This window comes from Labeo rohita, unplaced genomic scaffold (assembly GCF_022985175.1).
Source record: "Labeo rohita strain BAU-BD-2019 unplaced genomic scaffold, IGBB_LRoh.1.0 scaffold_45, whole genome shotgun sequence".
Lineage (NCBI taxonomy): Eukaryota > Metazoa > Chordata > Actinopteri > Cypriniformes > Cyprinidae > Labeo > Labeo rohita.
This window is the reverse complement of record NW_026129368.1, coordinates 740,010-765,186: the sequence shown is the minus strand read 5'-3', so window position 1 is coordinate 765,186 and position 25,177 is coordinate 740,010. Positions and strand designations below refer to the sequence as shown.

The 25,177-nt window shown below is 37.5% G+C and overlaps 1 non-coding gene and 1 pseudogene across 1 annotated transcript; both read right to left on the bottom strand.

The window, feature by feature from the left end:
* Nucleotides 1-11,782: 11,782 nt before the first annotated feature.
* On the bottom strand, nucleotides 11,783-11,901 carry LOC127160763 (5S ribosomal RNA). Its single transcript, XR_007826842.1, has one exon. It is a non-coding gene; the product is annotated as a 5S ribosomal RNA (ribosomal RNA).
* Nucleotides 11,902-11,985: 84 nt separating this feature from the next.
* LOC127160766 (uncharacterized) lies at nucleotides 11,986-12,124 on the bottom strand (annotated as a pseudogene).
* Nucleotides 12,125-25,177: the final 13,053 nt, after the last annotated feature.

Genomic DNA, 25,177 nt, shown 5'->3' with positions numbered 1-25,177 from the left:
TATTTTCACCACCATACTTTTTCCCACTCCATCATCAAATATTACTTGTTCTTTTTCTCATACTCCTCTTTTAATTAGAACTGCAACCCCACAACCTGCTTTATCATTTCCATTATTAAAATATATATTCCTATCCCATTTTGTTTCAAACCTTTTAACACTTTCATTTTTCCAATTTGTTTCCTGCAACACAATGACATCAGTATTCTTACATAAAACCTTCATCTTTTCAAATTTCTCCATATTCAGCAAACCCCTAGCATTCCATGACACAATTTTTAAAAACATGAAAAAACATAAATTAAAAAATAAATCATAAAAACCAAACATTTTTTTTCTATTCTCCCTCCTCCTCCTCCATTAATGCTTGAAATCTATTTTCCCATAAAGTTTTTTCTTTACTCTGTTCTTTTTTTTCTCAAGTCTCTTCTTCTTAGCAACTTCTATATTTGGTATTACCTTAGTGATCCGTCTTCTTATAGTCTCTCTTCTATCCATTCTGAAGTCCATTTTCTCCCCTTCTTTCTTCCCCTCAGTTCTCTCTTTCTTTTCTTCCTCGTTACCTTTTGCATATTGTTCCTCCATTTCTTCCAATGCTCCTTGTGATATATTCAGTGGTGTCCATATTCCTTCGTCCATTGCTGCTTCTTGTCCATCCTCTTCTATCTCCTGATTCTTCTCATTAGTCTTTTTATTTCCTTCATTTTCTTTTGCAGTCTCACCAGCATTTCCAAGTTCCGTCTCTTCCACCATTTGCCCACCCACATCTTCCAAATCTGTATTTTGCGTTCCATCCAAATCTACTATCCAACACTCACATCTTACCATCACTTTTCTGCACTCCGGGCACTTCACCGCATCACAGTCCCTTGCGAAATGCCCCTGTTCATCGCATTGATAGCACTTGAACTCTGTACAGTCCAGGATTCATGCACAATCAACAGGTTTTAACCTGCCGATCATGCATAATCCGGAAGTACTGCGGTCCTTCCTCCGTGTCAAATTTAGTGCTGTATGGCAAGGATATGACTTCCTTTGGGAATTTCATCCTTAGGTACCTTGTACCGTCTGCTATATCTGTGCCCGGATACATTCTTCTTTTGATTTTAGATGCAGGTGTCACTCCCCAATTATTTAATTTTTCCAAAATATCAGAATCAGCAATGTAGGCAGGTAAATGTATGAAAGAAACAACATACTCTCTTGTTTGTAATTTCCTTATCTCACACAGTTTTCCTTTTATCATCAAAAAATCCTCCAAATCCTCGCATACATCCGTATTCACAGCGTGATTTCATACTCCTTTCCATGTCTGGGTCTCACTGCCAGTATCTTCCCCCTCCAACTTTTTCGTTTACTGCTTTTATTATATCTTCAGCCCTCGCATCTCTCAGTTCTGTCAAATCCACTATCACTGTAGCCTCTTTCGAATAAATCCTCTTATTATAATCCATACGTAAATGTCCAACTCGTTGTCCTTTATCCATTCCTTTGTTCAGTATCTCTCGTCTTTCTCCTGTCATATCCGTATCGTTAGCTTGTAATCCATCCATTGTAAAAAGCGCGGGAAAAAATACTCCCCAGACAGCAAAACGCTGCTGGGAAGTGCGAAAACTAAACAAAAACTCACTCAAAATGACAATATCTTAATTAACAAACCAAACAAAAAAAAAAAAAAGGTGAGCCTCTCTCACCAACTGCTTCCTAATACTGCCACGTCACTTCCTGAACTGTTCAGTAACGCCCTCAGGGTGGTATGGCCGTAAGCGAAGGTTACTGCAAAGTGTGGGCTATTTAAAGGTCATCCAGTGTACCAGATCAGTAGTGAAAGAAAAGCCAAAAGCTTACAGCACCTGGTATTCCCAGGCGGTCTCGTCATCCAAGTACCAACCAGGCCCGACCCTGCTTAGCTTCCGAGATCAGACGAGATTGGTCGCGCTTTTTTTTTTTTTTTTTTTTTTTATTAAGAAATTTCAATCAATAAAATACAATAGAATAGAAGTTACAAAAAAGTACAGTTCTCTTCTACAGTCACCTTTACATCAAAAACCTTCACCATACACTATACATAAAATAATTTACAAAACTCCTTCACTCTCCGACAGCTTCCACATTAGTCCTTTTAAAACACAACAAACCTGTGCAGTAAAAACATGATAACAATCATCTAACATATTTTCACCTTTAAAATACACATACAGCCTCTCCATATACACTTCTGCTTTCCTTTTAAACATCATTTTTTGGCCACAGTTCTTCTTTCCCATATTGCACTTTTCATCAACATTATCCACAGATTTATAAACTTTTTGTTTTTGCACTTCTTTTCCCACCCCAACATCACCACTCTGTTCCAGTCCATTACATTTTCATCCCATTCCACAGTCAAATCCCTAATTACACATTTACATTTGTTTAAAAAGGCCTCCAATTCTTTACAATATAAAAACATATGTAAAATCCCCTCCTCTTTCTCCTGACACACTTTACACATTGCATTTTGTTCCATCCCTATTTTCTTTAAAAATATACTCAGTAAAAACCACCTTATGTCTTATAAAATACTCCAAACATTCCAATTTTGTCTCCACGCATCTTCCTCTCATGTTTCTCCATATAAAATCTTCTTTTAAATCTTAGAATTTTTGCACCCAATACTTATTTACAATTGGTTCTTTAAAAACACTATCCCTAAAACCACAATAGAACATTTTTTACAGTACATTCTTTAAAATCAAACAATTCCCTCCCACCCCCTTCCACAAAGTCTTTAAAACTCGAAGTTAATTCCATTGGTGTCCATGTTAAGCTCTGTCCTTGTGTTTGTTCCTCATTATTTTTTGGTCTACTTTCTCTGTCCTCCTCGTTGTCCGTTTCCTTTTCCATTTCTCCTTGTTGCGATTGCTCTGTTTCTTTCTCTTCTTCTTTAGTTTCTGGGTGCTCGTTGTTTTTTTCATGCATTTGCCCATCCACCTGGCTTTCTCCACCCCCTTCCTCTTCCTCCATCCAACACTCACATCTGTTTAAAATCTCTCGGCATTCCGGGCACTTAACAGCAGTGTAGTCTCGTGCGAAGTGTCCCCTCTCCTCACATTTGTAGCATTTAAAATCAGGGCAAAAACAGTCTTTCATCAGATGTTCTGGGCTCATACACAGCCGACAGGTCTTCACCTGGTGACTGTGCATCACCCTGAAATACTGTGGCCCTTCCGCTGTGTCCAGCTTTGTGCTGTAAGGGAGGGAGACAACTTCTCTTGGGAACCTTGCCTTGATGAACCTTGTGCCATCTTCAATATTAGTGCCCGGATATAACCTTCGTTTAATTTTAGACACAGGGAGAACTCGCCAACCATTCAATTTTTCTAAAATTCCTTCATCATCCAGGTAGACAGGCAAATGCATGAAAGAAACAACATAGTCTCTGTTTTGTAGTTTTTTTACCTCGCATGTTGCTCCTCCTATTGTCAGTCCATCTATCAAATCGTTGCACATTTCTTCCTTTTCCAGGATCAGTTCATACTCTTTGCCTTGTCTTGGTCGTACCGCTAGAATTTTCCCTTCTCCAATCTGTTCCGCTTCCGCCTTGATAACATCCACCGCTTTTGCATCGTTTGTTATTTCCACATTAATAATCACCGTAGCCTCCTTCAAATATTTTCTTTTCTCAAGCACTCTCCTCACTTCCGAATCAGGTCCGCATCCAGCTTGTTGTCCATATTCCAGTCCGGCATTGTTATGTTTCCATGTCTCTCCAGCCATTTCCACGTTGTTTGCCATATGTCCGTCCATTTTAAACAAAAGACAAAAAAGGCGGTCTCCCATCCAAGTACTCCAACCAGGCCCGACCCTGCTCAGCTGCCGAGATCAGCAAAGATCGCTGCGGGCTTTTTTTTTTTTTTTTTTTTATTAACAATTATTTTAAGTTTTAGCTCACTATGGCATGTATTACTGAAAACAACATGTAAAGACAACAATTATTCAGGCAAATCTATTTTCAATCCCTCTCGAGTATACGTAAGGTAAGGATTATTATAGATAAAACTCTTGCAAAACACAGCCTCATTCTCTTCCATTTTAAAATATTCATCAACAGTTCTAAAATATTGTTCCAGTTTTCTTTTGTACATTTTCCAGACATCAATGTTTGCACGTTTGTTTTTCACAATGTTTCTCCTTTCCCAAATTGCCTTTCTTGCAACAGATAAAAACAGATTTACAAGCTTTGTTTTACTTCCATTAAAACCAAATAAAAATATTTTACACCATTCTGACTCCTCCTCAATTTCCTCTGTTCTACTTGTCGTCATCCTTTTCATCATTTCTTTTAACTTTCCCATAAAGTTGTTTAATTTAACACATTTTAAAAACAAGTGCATAATACTTTCATTTTCTAGTTCACATACTTTACATAGTGCGTTATCACTGCTGCCAATTTGTGCCAATTTTGTTTCAGTAAAAATGACATTGTGTCTGATAAGATAATCCAAAGATTCAAGGTTTGCGTCTAAGTATTTCCACTTTAAATTTTTCCAGATTCTCTCCTCATCTATTTCCACAAATATTTTTTTCCAAAATTGTTCCGCAACTGGTCTTTTACACACTTTATTTCTAAAACATATGTAGAAATTTTTCAGAACACATTCTTGAAAGTCTTTCTCCTTTCCCTTTAAAAGCACTTTCACATTATCATTGCTTTCCTCCTTTTTTTCAATTTTCTCAATCCATTCTTTAGGTATTGCCCTTTTCACTATTTCAAATTGTTTCTCCAGAGTTTCTCTTTTAATATCTTCCCCAATCTCATCTACAGCATCCACAATTACTTGACTTGGTAAAAAAACCCTCTTTAATCTCGTATAAAACATCCTTAACTTGTCGTACACCTGCTTCCAACCAATATTTAAAATATACTTCTTTCTCTTGTGATAAAATGTTTGCATTTAAAAACAAAGGTTGATTCAATAACATCTTTCTTCCTTCAGGTTTAAAATCGATAAAATTTAAAAACTCTGTCCATGCTTGTAAAACTTCTCTATAAAAATCATGAATCCCAGTCATCATGCTTTGCTTCAGTTTCATCCATAAGATATCATCATTCATATTAAAACCACCACATTTGTGAAGATAAAACCTCATTACATGCTTCCATTCTGCTATAAAATCCTTGTTTAAATACCTTTTCACCACTTTGACTCTCATGCTTTTCTTTCTTGTCTCTGGGTCTATCAATCCCATCCCCCCGTCATCCGTTGACCCTATTAAAACATTGTACCCAATTCTTGGTGGTTTCCCTTCCCAGATAAAATTCAAAACACATTGTTTTACTCTTTGCGCATACCATCGATCCATAGGGATAACACCCAACACATACCACATTTTTGACAGCAACAACGTATTTACGATTAGTACCTTTCCTTTCAGATTTACTCTCCTCTGTTTCCACCATTCCAACCTCCTTTCCAATCCTCCAATTATTTTGTTCCACATTATCTCCTTAACTCTTTTTTCATTTTCTCCAAATGTTATCCCTAGAATCTTTATTTCTTGCTGGTCTTTGAATTTAAAAACATCAGGTAACATACACGCGTTCCCTATTCTCATGACCATAGTTTTTTCCACATTTACTTTAGCACCTGATCCCTTACAGTATCTTTGAATAATTTTCATTGCATTTGCCACACTTTTAATATCTTTTAAAATCAATGTAGTATCGTCTGCGTACTGGTAAATTTTCTGTTCTTCTTCCACTTCTCCAATTTTAATTCCATTTATTTCTTTGTCTTTTATTATAGCTAAGCCTAGTGCTTCAGTCACTAGACTGTACAGTTGCGCAGAAAGTGGACATCCCTGTTTTATAGATCTTGTTACATTAAAACATTCTGTGATAAAACCATTACATTTGATACGACTAGTAGTTCCCTTATACAAACACTTAATCCATTTTAAAAACCTATCCCCAAAACCCACCTTCTTTAAAACCCCAAATAAAAAATTGTGTTCAACTCTGTCAAATGCTTTCTCAAAATCCACACTTATTACATATCCCTCTTTTTTCTCTTCTTTCATATACTGTATTACATCTCTTATACTGCTGATTATGTCTGTGATGTCTTTCCCTTTCACTCCATATGCCTGACTTGTTTTAATAATATTCGGTAAAACCTTTTTGAGTCTATTTGCTAAAACCTTGGCTAAAACCTTGAAATCTGAGTTTAGCATTGTTAGGGGTCTAAAATTCCTCAAATCATTTTTCTCACCCTTTTTCTTGTATATTAATTTAACTAAACCAACTCTCATTAAATGTGTTGCTTCTTTCTTTTCAAAAATCTCCTCAAAAATTTCCTTTAAAATTGGTGCTAAAACATCTTTAAAAACTTTATAAAATTCAGATACAAGTCCATCTAAACCTGGACTTTTCCCATTATTTAACTGCATTATAGCTTCCTTAATTTCTTCTATTTGTAATTCTTCATCACACATATTTTTATCATCTTCTGTTACCCTTCCCACAATCTGGTCAAATAAAAATTGTTCTTCTTTTCTGTCTGTTTCCCCTTTTTTGAAAAGGCCTTCATAAAAGTCCCTAACTTCTTTCAAAATGTCCTGTGTTTCTTTTATTACCTCTCCATTTTCTTTTTTCAATTCTCTTATAATTTCTCCATTAGCCTTACTTCTTTCTAAACTGAAAAAGAACTTTGTACATTTTTCTCCATCTACGGTAAATTTTGCTCTGCTTCTGACCATTGCACCTCTACATTTAGTTTCCTCTATGTTTCGTAATTCCTCCTCCAAAATCAGTATTCTCTCTACATCTACCTTTTCCTGATTTAATCTGTTATTTAATTCTTTTCTTATCTCCGCTTCTTTATATGTTTTTGCCTTTTGTATTGCTTTACTAATTTTAATTGTATACTTTTTAATTGCATATTTTGTATTATCCCACCATATTCGTTTATCTTCCTGATACATGTCATTGTGTTTTTCAGCATTTATTATATCCACTATTGCTCTCCTATAAGATTCTCTTTTAAGAATTTCTGTATTTATAATCCATATCCCTTTTCCTCTTTCGGTTTCATTAAAATCAATTTTCATGAATAAAAACTTGTGGTCGCTCATCGCTGTTTCTTTATAGTAAACACTCTGTATAAAATCACCCAGTTCTCTCCTACATAAAATAAAATCAATTCTACTTTGCTTTAAAATACCTTCTACTAATTGTCTTCTTGAATACTCTCTTACTCCCTCATTCCTTGCTCTCCATATGTCTACTACTTCATGCTCAGCCATTAATTTCTCCAACTCTTTTCTCCCACTGTCATTCTTAAAGACCATTCCATTCGCTAAATCAATTCTATTAAAAACAGTGTTAAAATCACCAATTAAAATAGTTTCTCCCCATGAATTCATTAGCCCTTTTATCCTGTTAAAAAAAACCTTCTTTTCTCTTTCTGCTCCTGGAGCATGAATGTTACATAAGGTCATATTATTTTCTTTAATTCTTATGGCTAAACATTTCCCCTCTTTGTCGTTATATACTTCTTCAACATCATTTCTTATATCTTTTTTGACTAAAATAGCAACTCCTCTTCCCATCCTTCCATCTCCATTATTATAAAATATATGCCCTGCCCATTTCCTTTTAAAATCATCCATTATAAAGACATCTCCAGTCCCATGTTCTCCAAGACCTTTAAAACCCCTTGTGTAAAAGTTTTAGAAAAAACATTCGGCTTTTCTTCAGTTTTGAAATAATAAAACAAACATTGTACATATTTCTCAAGTTTTCTTTTAAAAACATACCACACATCCATTACATAATTCTCTTTCTTTGCCACCAACCTTCTTTCCCATATTGCACTCTTCATTAACATCACCAGTAAATTAATACATTTCTTGTTTTTACATTGCTTTTCAAATCCCAACATAAAAACTCTCAACCATTCAAAATTTTCATTCCCCTCTCCTCTTAAATTTAAAATCATATTCTCACATTTCTTCTTAAAATCTTCTAGTTTACTACAATAGAAAAACAAGTGTAAGAAATTTTCATCCCCGTCTTTACACACTTTGCATACAGCACTTTCTTCCATTCCGATCTTATTTAAAATAACATCAGTAAAAACCACTTTGTGTCGTATAAAATACTCCAAGTTCTCCAATTTAGCTTGTACTAATTTGCCATTTATATTCCCCCAAATACTTTTTTCCTCTACATTGTTGAATTCCTTACACCAATATTCATTTACAACAGGTTTCTTAAAAACAACATCTCTAAAAAAACAATAAAAATTCTTGACAGTACATTCTTTCAAACCATACAAATTTTCTCCCACTCTCACATATATATCTTTCTCTTGTTTCTCTTCTTCCATATTCTCTATTCTCCTTATCCATTCTTTAGGTATAGCAGTCTTGAGCATTTCATACTTGGTTCTAATATCGTGTCTGTTAAAATCTTCCTTTGCTTCTTGCATTGCATCTACTATGAATTGTTCTGGTAAAAAACCTTCTTTGAATTCATACAACACATCCCTCACTTTAGTAATTCCCACCTCCCACCATTTCTTAAAAAATATTTCTTTCCCCTGGTTTAAAATGCGGTTGTTTAGGAACAAAGGCTGATTTAAAATGCTTTCTCTTCCTTGAAGGTTATACTGTACATTGGTTAAAATTTTACCCCATGCTCTCAACAATTCTTTATAGAATTCCGGCATCCCTTCCATCATCCAATTTTTGGTCCTCATCCATAAAATGCTATCTCCCAGATTAAAATTGCTACACTTATTTAAAAAATATCCCATTGTTCTTTTCCATGCCGCATTGTTCCCCACGTCTAAGTACTTTTTTATCATTTTTGCTCTTAAACTGTTTTTTCTTTGTTCTACATCCATTACTCCTAAACCTCCTTTATCCACTTGTCCTAACAGAGTGTTAAAAGCAATTCTTGGTGGCTTCCCCTCCCATAAAAAACCTAAAAAACATTTTTTCAGCCTTCCTTCCATCCACATCGGCATTGAAGATGTATATAAAACATACCACAACTTTGAAACCATTAAAACATTCAAAACTAAAACCTTCCCTTTTGTAGTTAAACCCATCCTTCTCCAAAAAATAAGTCTCCTTTCAATCTCTCCTAAAATATTTTCCCACATAGTTTCTTCTGCCTTCCTCTCATCCTTCCCCATTAGAACCCCCAAAATTTTTGTTTCCTTTGTTTCCTTAAAATTAAAATGCTCTGCTAACTCTCCCACATTTCCTAATCTCATGTACATTGTTTTGTCCTCATTTACTTTTGCTCCTGATGCTAAACAAAATTTTTGTACAATTCCCATTACCCTTTTTACATCTCCTACTCCTTTGACCATCAGCGTTGTGTCATCTGCATATTGAAAGATTTTATTTTCTTCACCCTCTATTTCTATTCCCTTTATTCTATCATCCTGCATTACTGCAAGTCCCAAAGGCTCAGCCACTAGAGAATATAGAAGCGCCGACAATGGGCATCCTTGCCTTATCGAACGTGTAATTCTAAAGCATGGTGTTAAAAATCCATTACATTTTACTTTTGTTATCGCCCCTTTATATAAAATCCTTATCCATTTGATAAAATTATCTCCTAAACCAAACCTTTTTAAAACATCAAATAAAAAACCATGTTCTACCCTATCGAAAGCCTTTTCAAAGTCTAAACTAATTAAAAACCCATCTTTCCCTTTTTCTTTAATGTATCTTAAACTATCTTTTATACTGAATGTTGTATCAGCTATGTCTCTGCCCTTTACTCCATATGCTTGATTCGTTTTGATTAAACCTGGCATTATTTCTTTCAACCTATTGGCTAAAACTTTTGATAAAATCTTAAGATCCGTATTTAACATTGTAATAGGCCTATAATTCTTTAATTCTGTTTTTTCCCCTCTTTTTTTATATATTATCTTCATTAATCCCATTCCCATTCTCTGATTTAGTTCCCCTTTTCTAAAAGTCTCATCATAAATCTCTTTTAAAGTATCAGATAAAAAGTCTTTCAAAACCATATAAAACTCATTCCCCAGACCATCGATTCCTGGACTTTTGTTCCTATTTAATTCATTAATTGCCCTTTTTATTTCTTCCACTTTTATTTCTTCATCACACTCTTTTTTTTCTGTTCCATTTACAGTAGTTTTTATTAGTTCCAATAATTCTAATTTCTCTTCTTCTTTGACCCCCTCTGCACTGAACAACTCTTCAAAATACACTTTTATTTCTTTTAATATTTCTTCACTTGTAGTTACAGTAAAATCATATCATTCTCTTTGCACATTTCTTTCACTTTTTCAAATTTCTTTGTATCTAAAAGTCCTCTCGCATTAAAAGTAACAATTCTTAAAAACATAAAAAAGGTGAAGAAATGTTTAAAACCAATCATTTTAGTCAGTTTCTTCCAGATCCCTTAGCATTTCAAACTTGTTTGCACTTTCAATCACATCTTCTTTTAATACCTTTTTCCTAGCAGTCTCTATATTAGGTTTTACCTTAATTGCTCTTCTTTTTTTAGTTGATGTTCCTTGTTTCTCCTTTTCCCATTCCTCATCATTTACTTTTGCCTCCATTAGTTCCTTGTTCCTTTGAGCACCGATTTCTCCTGTGTCTAAAACATTATGTAAGCTCTCAGTCAGTTCTGATTGTGTCCATAAATCGCTGTCTTGTTTCTCCTCCATTGAATCCTCATTTCCTTGTTCTTGTTCCATCCCATCCATAAGTCTTTGTACACTGTCTGTGATTTCCATTTGTGTCCAGGCACCTTCATTCTGTTGAGGTTGCACCGTCTGTTTGTCCTTTATGTTCTGCTGCTGTTCTGCGTCCTTTCTCATAATTATCTCATTTGCCTGAGTATCTGTTGTTCCCTCCTCTCACTGTTTGTTGTCTCGTCTATGCATCTGCACGCTCATTTGCTGACTTTTCCTCCTCCTCCTCCTCTTCCTCACTTCCAATCCAACATTCAGTCCCTCGCGAAGTGCCCCCTCTCCTCACATTTAAAACACTGAAAATCTGGACAGTCTTTAACCACATGTTCGGGGCTCATGCACAGCCTGCAGGTTTTAATCTGATGACTGTGCATCACCCTAAAATACTGTGGGCCCTCTGCTGTCTCTATTCTGGTGCTGTACAGGAGGGAGGCTACTTCCTTGGGGAACCTGGTTTTTACAAACCTTGTCCCATCTTCAATGTCTGTGCCCGGATAGACTCTTCTTTTTATTGTTGAAAGGGGACAAACTCCCCAACCTTCCAATTTATCTAAAATTTCTTTGTCAGCAACATAAACGGGCAGATGCATAAACAAAACAACATAGTCTCTATTTTGGAGTCATTTGACATCACAGTTAAACCCTTTGATAGTCAATCCATCTGATAACAATTCAGCATCTTCTTCCCGTTCGAGCGTTACCTCATATTCCTTCGTCTGCTTCTGTCTCACCGCCAGAATCCTTCCATCTCCTATCCGCTCTGCCACCGCTTTTATTACATCAATCGCCCTCACCTCCTTTGCTTGTCCTATTTCCACAGTAACTGTTGCTTCTTTCAAATAAATTCTTTTCCCGTTGTCTTTCCTTGCATCCTTCTCTGATTCGTTTCCATCTCGTTGTCGTTTACTCAGTCCAATGTCACTCGCCCTCTGTCGTCCGTCCGCCATTGCCAAGTCTGTTACCGTAGATCTGTCCATTGTTAACAAAAACACAAAGGAAGTAAAAAAAAACAAAACAAAACAAAAAAACTAAGAAATTCTTTAAAAGCCAAAAGCTTACAGCACCTGGTATTCCCAGGCGGTCTCCCATCCAAGTACTAACCAGGCCCGACCCTGCTTAGCTTCCGAGATCAGACGAGATCGGGCACGCTCAGGGTGGTATGGCCGTAAGCGAGAGCTGCTGCAAAGAGTTGCCTATTTAAAGGTCAGCCCCCCTGAAGGCCAGGGTATTATATCAGTAGTGAAGAAAAGCCAAAAGCTTACAGCACCTGGTATTCCCAGGCGGTCTCCCATCCAAGTACTAACCAGGCCCGACCCTGCTTAGCTTCCGAGATCAGACGAGATCAGGCGAGATTAGGCGAGATTAGGCGTGCTCAGGGTAGTATTGCCAATTCAGCCAGGATCTAGCAAAGTGTGAGCTATTTAAAGGTCATCCAGTGTATCAGATCAGTAGTGAAGAAAAGCCAAAAGCTTACAGCACCTGGTATTCCCAGGCGGTCTCCCATCCAAGTACTAACCAGGCCCGACCCTGCTTAGCTTCCGAGATCAGACGAGATCGGGCGCGCTTTTTTTTTTTTTTTGGTATTTCATTCAAAGTTAAGAGCTGTTGCAAAGAGTTGCCTATTTAAAGGTCAGCCCCCAGCAAAGGTCAGCAAAGTCTCTGGGCAAACATCAATACAATCATTCAGTTATTTTCAAGTGACATTTCCAAACCAGAGTCCATTAAAACCTTCCAGACATCCTGGGTAAAAACATTATAAAAATCACCAATTTTATCTTCTAGTTTAAAATAATAATAAAACAGGCATTGAATTTTCTTTTAAACAAATTCCACACATTCAATAAAATATTTTCTCTCTTTGCCACCACCCTTCTTTCCCATATCGCACTCTTAATCAGCATCACAAGTAAGTTAAGTTTTTTGTTTTTACATTGCTTATCCAGACCCAGCATCACCACCTTATTCCATTCGATACTTTCATTACCCTCCCCTCTCAAACTTAAAATCATACTTTTGCATTTCCCATTAAAATCCTCCAACTCTTTGCAATGTAAAAACAAGTGTAAAAATCTTACAAGTAGCACTTGGTTCCATTCCAATTTTGTTTAAAATAACATCTGTAAAAATCACTTTGTGTCTGATAAAATATTCAAAGTTTTCCAGTTTTGTCTGTACAAATTTTCCATTCATGTTCCCCCATATGCTGTCTTCTTTTAAATCCTTGAAGTTTTGTAACCAATATTCGTTTACAACAGGTTTCTTAAAAACAGCATCTCTAAACACAGAATAGATCTTTTTTACAGTACATTCATAAAAAGCATACAGTTTTCCCCCAACCTCACGTACACATCTTTCCCTTGTTTCCGTTCTTCCATGCTTTCAATTTTCTTTATCCACTCTTTTGGTATAGCATTCTTAATTACATCATATTTGCTTGTTATCTCTTGTCTGCTATAATCTTCCTTTGCCTCCTCCATCACATCCACAATGTATTGAACTGGTAAAAATCCCTCCTTGAATTCGTATAAAACATCTCTGACCTTTGTGATTCCCACATTCCACCATTTTTTAAAAAATATCTCCTTCCCTTGATTTAAAATGCAGTTGTTTAAGAATAAAGGTTGATTTAAAATGTTCTCTCTACCTTGTGGCTTAAAATGCACATTAGTTAAAAATCTGCTCCATGCCCCCAACAGTTCTTTGTAAAAATCTGGCAGCCCTTCCGTCATCCATTTTTTTGTTTTCATCCATAAAATGTTGTCCCCCAAGTTAAAATTGCTACACTTACTTAAAAAAATACCCCATTGTTCTCTTCCATTCCGCTTTGTTGTCTTCATCCATGTACTTTTTAATTATTTTTACTCTCAAACTGTTTTTTCTTTGTTCCACTTCCATTAACCCCAGTCCTCCCTTTCCCACCACTCCTATTAAAGTATTGTATGCTATTCTTGGAGGCTTACCATCCCATAAAAAATCTAAAAACATTTTACCAGCCCTTTTTTCCACCCACAACGGCATTGATGACACATATAAAATATACCACAATTTTGAAATCATTAAAACATTAAGAACTAAAACCTTCCCTTTTAAAGTTAATGTTCTCAATTTCCAAAAAGTCAATCGTCTTTCAATCCCTCCTAAAGCTTCCTGCCACATAGTTTTTCTTGTTTTCTTTTCATCCCTCCCCATTAAAACACCTAAAATCTTTATTTCTTTAGTTTCCTTAAAAGTAAAGTGCTTTGTTAAAACCCCTGCCCTTCCAAATCTCATATACACCGTTTTGTCCTCATTTACTTTAGCTCCTGGTCCCCTGCAAAACTGTTGTACAGTTTGCATTGCTTTTTTTACACTCTCTAGATCCTTTAGAAATAAAGTTGTGTCATCCGCATATTGAAAAATGTTATTTTTTCCTCCCTCAGTTCCTATCCCCCTTATTCTCTTTTCATGTTTCACCATCAGTCCTAAAGGTTCCGCAACTAAAGAATATAAAAGAGCTGACAACGGACATCCTTGTCTTATTGATCTGGTAATTTTAAAACACTGTGTTAAAAACCCATTACATTTAATTTTTGTTTCTGCACCTTTGTATAAAATCCTAATCCATTTCATAAAATTCTCTCCGAAACCAAAACTTTTTAAAACGTCAAATAAAAAACCATGCTCCACCCTGTCAAATGCTTTCTCAAAATCTAAACTGATAATAAACCCATCTTTGTTCTTTTCATGTATGTATCTTATCATGTCTTTTATACTAAAAGTTGTATCTGCTATATCTCTGCCTTTCACTTGGTTACACTTGGTTAGTTTTAATTATGCTCGGCATGACTTCCTTCAATCTGTTGGCTAAAATTTAAGATCTTTAAATCCGTATTCAACATTGTAATTGGTCTGTAGTTCTTTAAATCCGTCCTCTCTTCTTTTCTTTTGTATATCAACTTAATTAATCCCATTCCCATTCTCTGATTTAATTCACCTTTCTCTTAAAAACCTCTACATAAACTTCTTTTAAAATGCCAGTTAAACAATCTTTAAAAACTATATAAAACTCACTCCCCAAACCATCTATACCTGGACTTTTCTTTTTGTTTAATTCACTTATTGCTCTTTTTATCTCTTCTTCTCTTATCTCTTCATCACACTCTTTTTTTGTACACTTCTTCTACTCTTGCTTTTATTTGCTTCAGTAACTCCAGTTTCTCTTCTTCCCTCTCCCCCTCTGCACTAAACAGGTTCTCATAGTATGCTTTTATTTCTATTAATATTTCCTTATTTATTTCCACCACTGTAACATTTTTCCCTCTTATTTCTTTAATCATTTCAGCTTTACCTCTTCTTTTCTCTAGATCGAAGAAAAATTTTGTACATTTTTCACCGTCCACAGTATATTTAGCCTTACTTCTTAACCTCGCACCTTCATATTTTTCCTCCTCCATTTCTTTCAATAATCCTTGTAATTCTTTTATTTTTTGTATATCTTCCCCGTTCTCATTTAATTCCTTTTCCAATTTTTCCCTAATTTCTCTTACATCTCTATATTAACTTGCAGTACTTTATTGTGAATTTTTTAACTAAATATTTAACATTTTCCACCATATTCTTTTATCTTCATTATACATATAATTCTCCTTTTCTTTTTCAATAATTTCTTTAATGCTTAGCACATAGCCTTCATTCTTCAAAATCTCTGTATTTAAAACCCATACCCCCGGCCCTCTTTTCACAGAACTCCAGTCTACTTGTATAAAAATAGGTTTATGATCGCTTAAGCTTGATTCTTCATATTTAATGCTACCGATAAAACCTTCAATGTTCCTTGTACATAAAACAAAATCAATTCTTGTTTTACACATAAAATTCCCCACTAATTGCCTCCTTGAATATTCTTTCTTTTTTTCATTTCTCTCTCTCCATACATCAATTATATTATTTTCTTCCATTAATAGTTTCAATTCCTTTCTTCCTTTATCAGTTTTAAAAACCATTTCCTCACCCATTTCTAATTTACTAAAAACCGTATTAAAATCGCCCATCATAATAACCTCTCTATGTTTCTTTAATAAGTCTCTTAACACATTAAAATACTGTTTCTTTTCATTCTGTTCCGTCGGTGCATGAACATTAACCACCGTTACTTTTTTCTCCTCAAACTCCATTTCGAATGCTATACATTTCCCATCTTTGTCATTATATATTTTCTTACACAATACTCCACTGTTCTCCCTTATTAAGACTGCGACTCCTCTTCCCAACCTTCCATCACCATTGTTATATAAAATCTCTCCACTCCACCTTTGCCTTATTTCAGTCATGCGGCCCTCCCTCCAGTTTGTTTCTTGTAATAAAATCACATCTTCACCTTTACACATTTCTTTCACTTTTTCAAATTTCCCTGTCTAAAAGTCCTCTAACATTAAAGGTAACAACTCTCAAAAGCATAAAACATATAAAAACAAACATAGGGTCCATCATCTCAGTCCATCTCCTCCAAGTCCTTTAACAGTTCATATTTATTCATACTTTCAATCGAGACTTCTTTAAGCACTTTCTTTTTCCTGATAACCTCTAAATTTGGCATTACCTTTACTGACCTTCTTCTTTTAGTTGGTTTAATTTGCTTCTCCTCCTTTTCTTTTCCCTCTTCGCCTTCCTTTACTGCAGCTTGCACTTTACTCCTTTGGTCTTTATGTTTGACTTTGTCCAAGGAATTTTTCAAACAATCAGTCAAACCCTTTTGTGTCAATACCTCAACGTCCTTTTGTGCACCACTCAGTTCATCGCTGGTTTGATCATTATATTCCACTATGTCCAAATCAGCTTGCAAATTTTCAGTCAAGTCCGTCTGTTTCCACGCTTCCCCATCCTCCTGTGCGCTTTCTGCTCATTATCTTCCTTGTGATGTTCAGTGTCTTTATTCGCTGCTTCTTCCTCATCTCTTATTGCCGTTGTGTTCTCCTCTCGCTGCTCATTGTCTCGTTCATGCATCTGCCCGTCCACCCGCTGCTCATCCTCCTCCTCCTCCTCACTCCCCATTCCACACTCACATTTATTTAAAACTAAATTGCAATCCGGGCACGTCACTGCATTACACTCTCTCGCGAAGTGCTCCCTCCCCTCACATTTAAAGCACTTCGGGACTTCGAGTCTTTAACCACATGATCCGGGCTCATGCACAGCCGACAGGTCTTCACCTGATGGCTGTGCATCACCCGGAAATACTGCGGACCTTCTGCCGTTTCAAATTTTGTGCTATACGGGAGGGATGCAACTTCTTTTGGGAACCGTGTTCTCACAAACCTCATCCCGTCCTCAATGCTGGTGCCCGGATAAACCCTTCTTTTAATTTTCGAAATTGGGAAAACTCCCCAACCTTCCAGTTTACTTAAAATTTACTCGTCAACAATGTAAACGGGCAGATGCATGAAGGAGACAACGTAATCTCTGTTTTGCAGTCTTTTTACCTCACAGTTCTTGCCATTTATCATCAGCCCATCAATTAAAAGTTCTGTGTCATCCTCGTGTTCAAGTGTTATTTCATATTCCTTCATTTGTTTGGGTCTTACTGCTAAAATCCTTCCGTCGCTCCACCACTGCCTTAATAATATCCACAGCCCTTGAATCCTTTGCCTGTCCCACGTCCACAGTCACAGTTGCTTCTTTTAAATATACTCTGTTTCCACTCTCCTTCCTCACTTCCTTTCGCTTTTCTTTCCCATCTCGTCGTCGTTGAGCCAGTCCATTATCATTCCCACACCGTGTGCCGTCAGCCATTTCCGTGTCAGTCATCCTTGAACCGTCCGTTATAACAAACACAAAACGAAAAAAAAAACAAAAAAAGAAAAATCCCCCCCAAAACAGCACAAGCTGCTAATAGGAAAGACGAAAATACTCAAACAAACACTGAAGAAACAAAGACGTATTCCAACAAAAACACAGACAAAAAACAAAACAAAAATTTAGGTGAGCCTTTCTCACCCACTGCAGCCAAACACTTCCTGCACACCAGTAACTCACTAGCGCCCTCAGGGTGGTATGGCCGTAAGCGAGAACTGTTGCAAAGAGTTGCCTATTGAAAGGTCTCTTAATTGTCTCTTAAACACTTTACATACATTCTGGTAGTATCACTTCATACTCTGTCCATGTTTTCTTAATGAAAGGATTGTTATTTACAATACATTTAACAGACATATCAGGTTTTCTCATTATATGGCAATACTCTCTTAAGATTTCAATCACATATGTCAACTTCTGTTTATATAAATTGCAAACAGAAATTTCTCTTCCCTTTTGTTTTATGATATTCCTCCTGTTCCAAATTGTATGTCTAGCTGTTGCAAGCCATAAGTTAAGTGCATATTTGTTTTTTGCTTGTCCACTAAACCCAAATAAAAACAAAGTTTCCCATTTATCTTGAATAACATTTACATCACAAACAAATTCTTCAGTAATTTTCTTCATTTTTCTCATAAAACAACTTAATTTTTTGCATCTAAAAAACAAATGTAGCAATCCTTCATCTTCATTCTGACATACTTTACATATGGCATCTTGTGCTTCACCAATTTTACACAATCTCATCTCACTCAAAATACAATTATGCCTTAATAAAAAGTCAAAGTTTTCTAACATGGGACTTTTAAAAGTCATTCTTACTGTTGCCCATATATCTTTCACATCTAAATGAGGATAGAGTCTTTTCCAATATGCATTAGCTTTAGGTTCCTCAAAAACATCATTTTGAAAAAAAGAATAAAAAGTTCTTAAAACACAACTATTTAAAGGGACATTTGTATCTCCTTTTATACAAAACACTTCAGGTTTGTCACTTTCATTTCCATTTTCATATATATTTATATCCTTTATCCAGTTGACTGGTATAGCCTCTTTTAAATTTTTGTACAAGTTTTCAGTGGTCTTAATACTCTTTATATCTTCCTGCTCTTCTAATGTGTCGATTATAGCTTGTAGAGGTAAAAACCCTGGTTTCACTTCATATAAAATGTCTTTGATTTGCTTAATTCCCGCTTTATACCAGTCCTTATAAAACATAGTATTTCCATTCATGTTTATATTTTGATTTAAAAACAGAGGTTGATGTAAAATTTGTTTTCTACCCTTTGGTTCTACCTTAATATGTTCATTAAAATCTGTCCTTCCTTTAAAACTTCTTTGTAAAATTCAGGCATTTTTCTTATCATTTTCTTTTAATTTCATCCATAAAAAATCATTACCCATCTGTCCACATTCATTAATAAAAAAAGCCATTATTCTTTTCCATGTAAAACCGTTATTGCTTAAAAACTTTTTCATTGTTTTAACTCTCATACTTTTCATTCTTATGAAAGGGTCTATAAGACCTAGACCACCCTCCTCCACCTTTCCAATTATAGTTTTATATGCAATTCTAGGTGGTTTTCCATTCCACAAAAAATTCAATACAAAAGCCTTTATTCTCTTATTAACCCACTGTGACATACTTACTACACTTAAAACATACCACATCTTGGATAAAAAAAGAGAATTTAAAACTAAAACCTTTCCTTTTAAAAACAGATCTCTTTGTTTCCAGAAATTTATTCTTTTTTCCATACTTCCTAAAACCTCCTCCCAAATTAAATCCCTTGTTCTTATTTCATCAACTCCAATTCTTATTCCCAAAATCTTTACATTATTGTACTGCTGCTTGAATTGTATTTCCTCTGGTAATACATCTACTTGCCCTAACCTCATATATACAGTTTTATCTTTGTTAACCTTTGCTCCAGTTCCTCTACAGTACCTTTCAAAAACTCCCATTGCTTTTTGCACACTACTATAATCTTTTAATATCATGGTAGTGTCATCTGCATACTGAAATATCTTTTGTTCCAGTTCACTATTTTCAATCAAAATACCCCTTATATCCTCCATTTTACTTATTACCAAACCTAATGGTTCAGCAGCTAGTGTGTATAGTAAAGCAGACAGTGGGCATCCCTGTCTAATAGATCTTACGTTGATAAAATCAGTTAAAAACCCATTTACTTTGATACAACTTAAAATTCCTGTATAAAGAAATTTTTATCCATTTCACAAATTCTTCCCCAAAACCAACCTTTTTAAGAATATTAAATAAATACTTATGTTCAATTCTATCGAAAGCTTTCTCCAAATCCACACTGATTTAGTATCTACTTTCACCTTTTTCCTTCATGTACCAAATTATGTCTCTAATATTACTAGTTGTATCAGATATGTCTCTATTTAAAACTCCATATGCTTGATTAGTTTTAATAATATTCGGCATTACCTTCTTTAGTCTATTTGCTAATGTTTTTGCTAAAATTTTATAGTCTGTATTCAACATGCTCAAAGGTCTGTAATTTTTCGGGGCGCTAGAGAGTAGCACATGGAGTAAGACATGTTTTCATTCAGCTCCGTCACAATTGGTGGAATAAATCGTCTAAAACTTCGTTACTCTTACTTAATTTGACCAGTTAGCAAAGACAATACATTAATGATGAATAAATCTAAAAAGACTGTCAAAAAGGCTCCCTCCCCAACTGTCAACATGGTGGAAGACACTTCAACTAGCCCAGTGCTAACCGATGCTAACACTTGCGGTCCAACTAATATTACCTATATTAAAGAGACCACGGAGACCGAGGCTTCTCATCCTCTGGAGGGTGAAGACGAGGCTTCACCCAGGGCTATTCTTTTAGCCATTCGAAAAATGGATTTTTCCATGAATGCCCGATTTAACAGCTTGGAAGCGTCCTTGTCTGTAGTGCAGTCGACGCTAACCGCCAATACATCCCGTATCGCTGACCTGGAAGAGGCTAGCACTGATTACGAGCATCGCATCTCTCACCTGGAGCAGCTTTGCTCCGGTCTGTCACAGGAGAACACATTTCTAAAGGCAAAGGTAACGGATCTAGAGGCCAGGTCTCGCAGGCAGAATATCAAGATAATGGGTCTTCCTGAGAACATCGAGAAAGGCAACCCCACAAGATTTGTTTCCGAACTTCTGCCCTCGCTACTAGGAGAATCAAATTTTCCGCGTGGTGTAAAGGTTGATCGAGCTCATCGCATTGGCCCAATCGGAAACAAGCTGCGAGTTATGATTGCCAGGATACATCATGACTCTGTTAAGACCAAAATACTACGCCTCTCTCATGGCCAGAGCCCGCTGTCTTTCGACGGCGGTCGTATTAGCATCCTCCCGGACTTTCCAGTAGAGGTATCCACTCAATGCAAGCAGTTTGACAGTGTATGGGAGAAATTAAGAGCCAAGGGAGTAAAATATGGACTCCTGTACCCTGCTCGTCTCATCCTCACGCATGAGAAGATGAAGAAAATATTTTCATTCCCACAGGAGGCTGAATCTTACATTGACAGCCTTTCCCCGTGATAGAAGGTGAACTATATTGGGATCCATGGTGGTAAATAAGACATTACTTTCGACTGTCCGCGGCCTGTAGATTTTATGGACTTGTTGGACCTGACTTTCGTTTCTTTTATTATTATTACTAGTCTCTATAATCTTGACGGATCAGTCGCCTCACCTTCAACCTTAAAGACTATCAGGCCAATAACGTTATAAGATGCTCATAATCAATCAATCAATCAAATTTTATTTATATAGCGCCTTACAACAACCAAAAAGGTGCCCAGGGCGCTTTCCAGGAGAAAAACAAGACTCACAGTAGACAACAATAAATAGAAACACCAATGTACATAAAACAGCAATCGAGTCAGTGACTATGTATCGAAAGCTTGTCTAAAAAGATGTGTCTTCAACTGTGATTTAAAAACACACAAATCAGTGTTGTTTCGAAGCTGTTCCGGAAGTGCGTTCCACAGCTTTGGGCCCTGGATGGCAAATGACCAGCCTCCAAACTTTTTGTAATTAAACTTCGGCATTACCAGCGCGGTGTGTTCAGAGGAGCGCAGAGTTCTGGCTGGTTGATAGACCATTACCAACTCCGCGAGGTAGACAGGGGCCAGACCATTAATGGCCTTGAACACAAACATCAGGATCTTAAACTTCACCCTGAACCGCACTGGGAGCCAGTGGAGAGAGCGGAGGACTGGACTGATGTGAGAGCGTTTAGAAGTATTGGAGAGGAGACGTGCTGCAGCGTTTTGTACCAATTGAAGCCGATTGAGGAGTGACTGATTAAGTCCAGTATAGAGGGCATTACAGTAGTCAATCCGTGAGCTGATGAAGGCATGGACAGCCTTTTCAAGGTCAGCTCGGGACAGGAATGGTTTGACCTTACTGAGGAGCCTTAGCTGGTAAAAGCTTGCCTTCACGACTGCACTTATCTGTTTTCCAAAAATCATACCACTGTCAAAAATAACACCCAAGTTGCGCACTGCCGGGGACCAAAACTGGGGGAACTGTTGAGTGAGTCCGGGGTGAACAGGATATACTCAGTCTTTCCTTCATTCAAGTGAAGGAAATTCTGGGAAAGCCATTGTCTGATGTTGCGAATGCAGTTATGGAGAGGGTCCAGTGCAGAACGGTTACTCAGAACCATGGGGAGGTAGATCTGAAGGTCGTCTGCATAAAAGTGAAAACGGACATTGTAATTAGAGATGAGTTGACCAAGTGGCAGCATATAGAGCGAGAACAAAATAGGACCAAGAATGGATCCTTGAGGGACACCAGATAACAGAGGGGCGGGTGAGGAGAAGAAGTCATTAAGCATAACTGAAAAGGTTCTGTTTGTGAGATATGATGAAAACCATCTGAGAACCATGCCCTGCAGTCCGACAATGTGTTGAAGTCGGGAGATGAGGACGGCATGATCCACGGTGTCAAATGCAGCGGTCAGGTCTAGTAACACCAAAACCACAGAGCTTTTACAATCCAGGGCTCCAAGAATGTCATTATGAACCCTAAGTAATGCAGATTCCGTGCTATGCCTAGACCTGAAACCAGACTGAAATTTATCAGCAATAGCGTGCAGTTGAAGATGAGACTGAAGCTGGGAGACAACGAGCTTCTCCATCAGCTTAGACAGGAATGGCAGATGAGATATAGGGCGGAAGTTGGACAGTATGGAAGGATCGAGGTTGGGTTTCTTTAGCAGCGGTCGAACAATGGCATGCTTGAGAGCAGTGGGAACAGTGCCCAAACTAAGACAACTGTTTATAAAGGAGACAAGGCAAGGGCCCACGATGTCAATAGCCTCCTTCATAGCAGGAACAGCGTCTAGAGGGCAGATGGTAGCCTTCAACTCATGGACAGCTTTTTTGAGGTCCATAAGGGTAACTGTCTCAAAGTTCTCCAGCACACATTGCGCCGCTTGTGAGGGTATGACAACAGCAGGGACTTGTGTGATAGCTTGCCTAACAGACAAAACCTTGTCTAAAAAGTACTGTTTGAATGCGCTACAGGTGTCTTCAGATACATCATTCAAACCAACAAACACCGGATTTATCACAGAGTTAATAGTGCTGAACAGAATTCCAGGGCGATGGCTATTGCTGTTGATGAGATTTGAGAGGTACTGGCCTTTAGCTTCCTTCACTGCTCTCTGATAGGTGGACAAACTGTCTCTGAACATCTCCAGTGACACCTGCAGCCTATCCTTCTTCCATTTACACTCAGCCTGTCTACACCGACGCCTAAGGGCCCGAGTTGTATCATTGAGCCAGGGGTCTGATGGGCTTTTGGTACCCATTACCTTGTAGGGGGCAACAGAGTCCATAATCTGGGAGCAAATGGTGTGAAAGGAGGAGAGGAAAAGGTCAGGACACAAAGGTGATGCCAAGTCAGCAGCAGAGCAGAGATCAGAAGCAGTAAAGGCAGCAACAAAATCATCAACTGTAGAAGAAGTAATGATTCGCCGACGTTGGGGGGCAGTGGATGTGGGTGCAGGTGGAGCAGCACGTATGTCAAACCGTATGAGAGAGTGATCAGATACGGGAAAATCCAAAACCTCACAGATTGACACTGTCACCCCACGTGAAATGATAAGATCAAGGGTGTGACCTAACCTATGAGTTGGGCAGGAAATGGACTGGGTCAGGTCCAGTGAGTGGAGAAGTGCCTTAAAATCATTAGCAGATTTATCAGAGGGGCAACAAACATGAATGTTAAAGTCACCACAAATTAGGATGTTGTCAAACTTTGGCATGAACTCTGACAGAAACTCTGAAAAATCATTTAAGAAGTCCTTGTTTAATTTGGGCGGCCGGTAAATTATTACACATAAAATAGGACAGGGCAGTGTGAGTACAAATGCTTGTAACTCAAAGCTGGAGAACCCTCTAGTGGACAGCTGGCGACACTTCAATGACTGTCTGAATATGGTAGCTATCCCCCCGCCCCTACCCGTTTGTCGCGGAGTGTTGAAGTAAAAATAGCCAAAGGGGAGAAGTTCCGAAAAAGCACTGTCATCACCTGGACAGAGCCAGGTTTCAGTGAGGAAAAACAAATCCAAATTATGAGAGGTGATGGCATCATTGAGGACAAATGTTTTGTTATTGAGCGATCTGGTGTTACAAAGTGCCATACGGAACGAAGTCGAGTTGACAGGCGGCGATGTCACGCGAGGAATTGGACGGAGATTTCCTTGGACGCAGCACCGGGTGGATGTTTTTCCGCGGCGGGGACACGGAGATAAAACACCGGTGTCAGGGCCAACCAGCCGAAGCCACCGGTAACATTCCCGCGATCTTCCCGCACTGCCAAGCTCCAGTCGATCTCCACACCTCAGCGGCGGAGAATCCAGGTAAGTCCTCAGCCTGACATGTAACCCGCCTCTCCGACCGCGTCTTCTGCGGCGCTTTCTGCCTGATAGCAGACAGACAGGGCGTCTCAGAGGAGGAGGAATTGATGTCAACAGTGGCGGTGGTAGTTTGAAAGACTCGGCGTTTAGGAGCCCAGTTGATGCAAAACGCAATTCCAGCAGCGTAGTCCGATCATAAACTATAGCCGGTGAAACGACAGCTAAAACAAACAATAAAAAACAGAGTAGCAAGTGGCACGCCAAACACAGCGGCGCCATCTTTCCAAATGTATACATATGTTTTTGTATATAATGTATATGGGGATTTTTTTTTTTTGTGCATTCATTTTCATACAAAGTGTTTCGGATCACAATGTGTGGTGACGGAGCGGTGTATTGTTTGGAAGAACCGTTTATCCGTCACTGGTTGACTCTTGTTTTTTTTTGTTGTTGTTTTTTTCTTGTATTATTTATTTATTTTTCTCTCCTTTCTGGTGTTCTGTTCGGCGATCTCACGTTTAAATGGGGTACTTTGACTTGCGCTTATGTTTGAGAAGCGAGGTAACTGGGGTAGTATTATGCCAGCTTATTTTTGTATTGGATATTCTTGTGTTTTTCTGTGTTTTGTTTATGCAGCAATACCAATGTTTTTGTTTAACCAGTCGCTCATTTTACCCTATGGTTTTTCTCTCACTGCATTTTGATGAGCCCCCCTAAGAAAAATTTGAA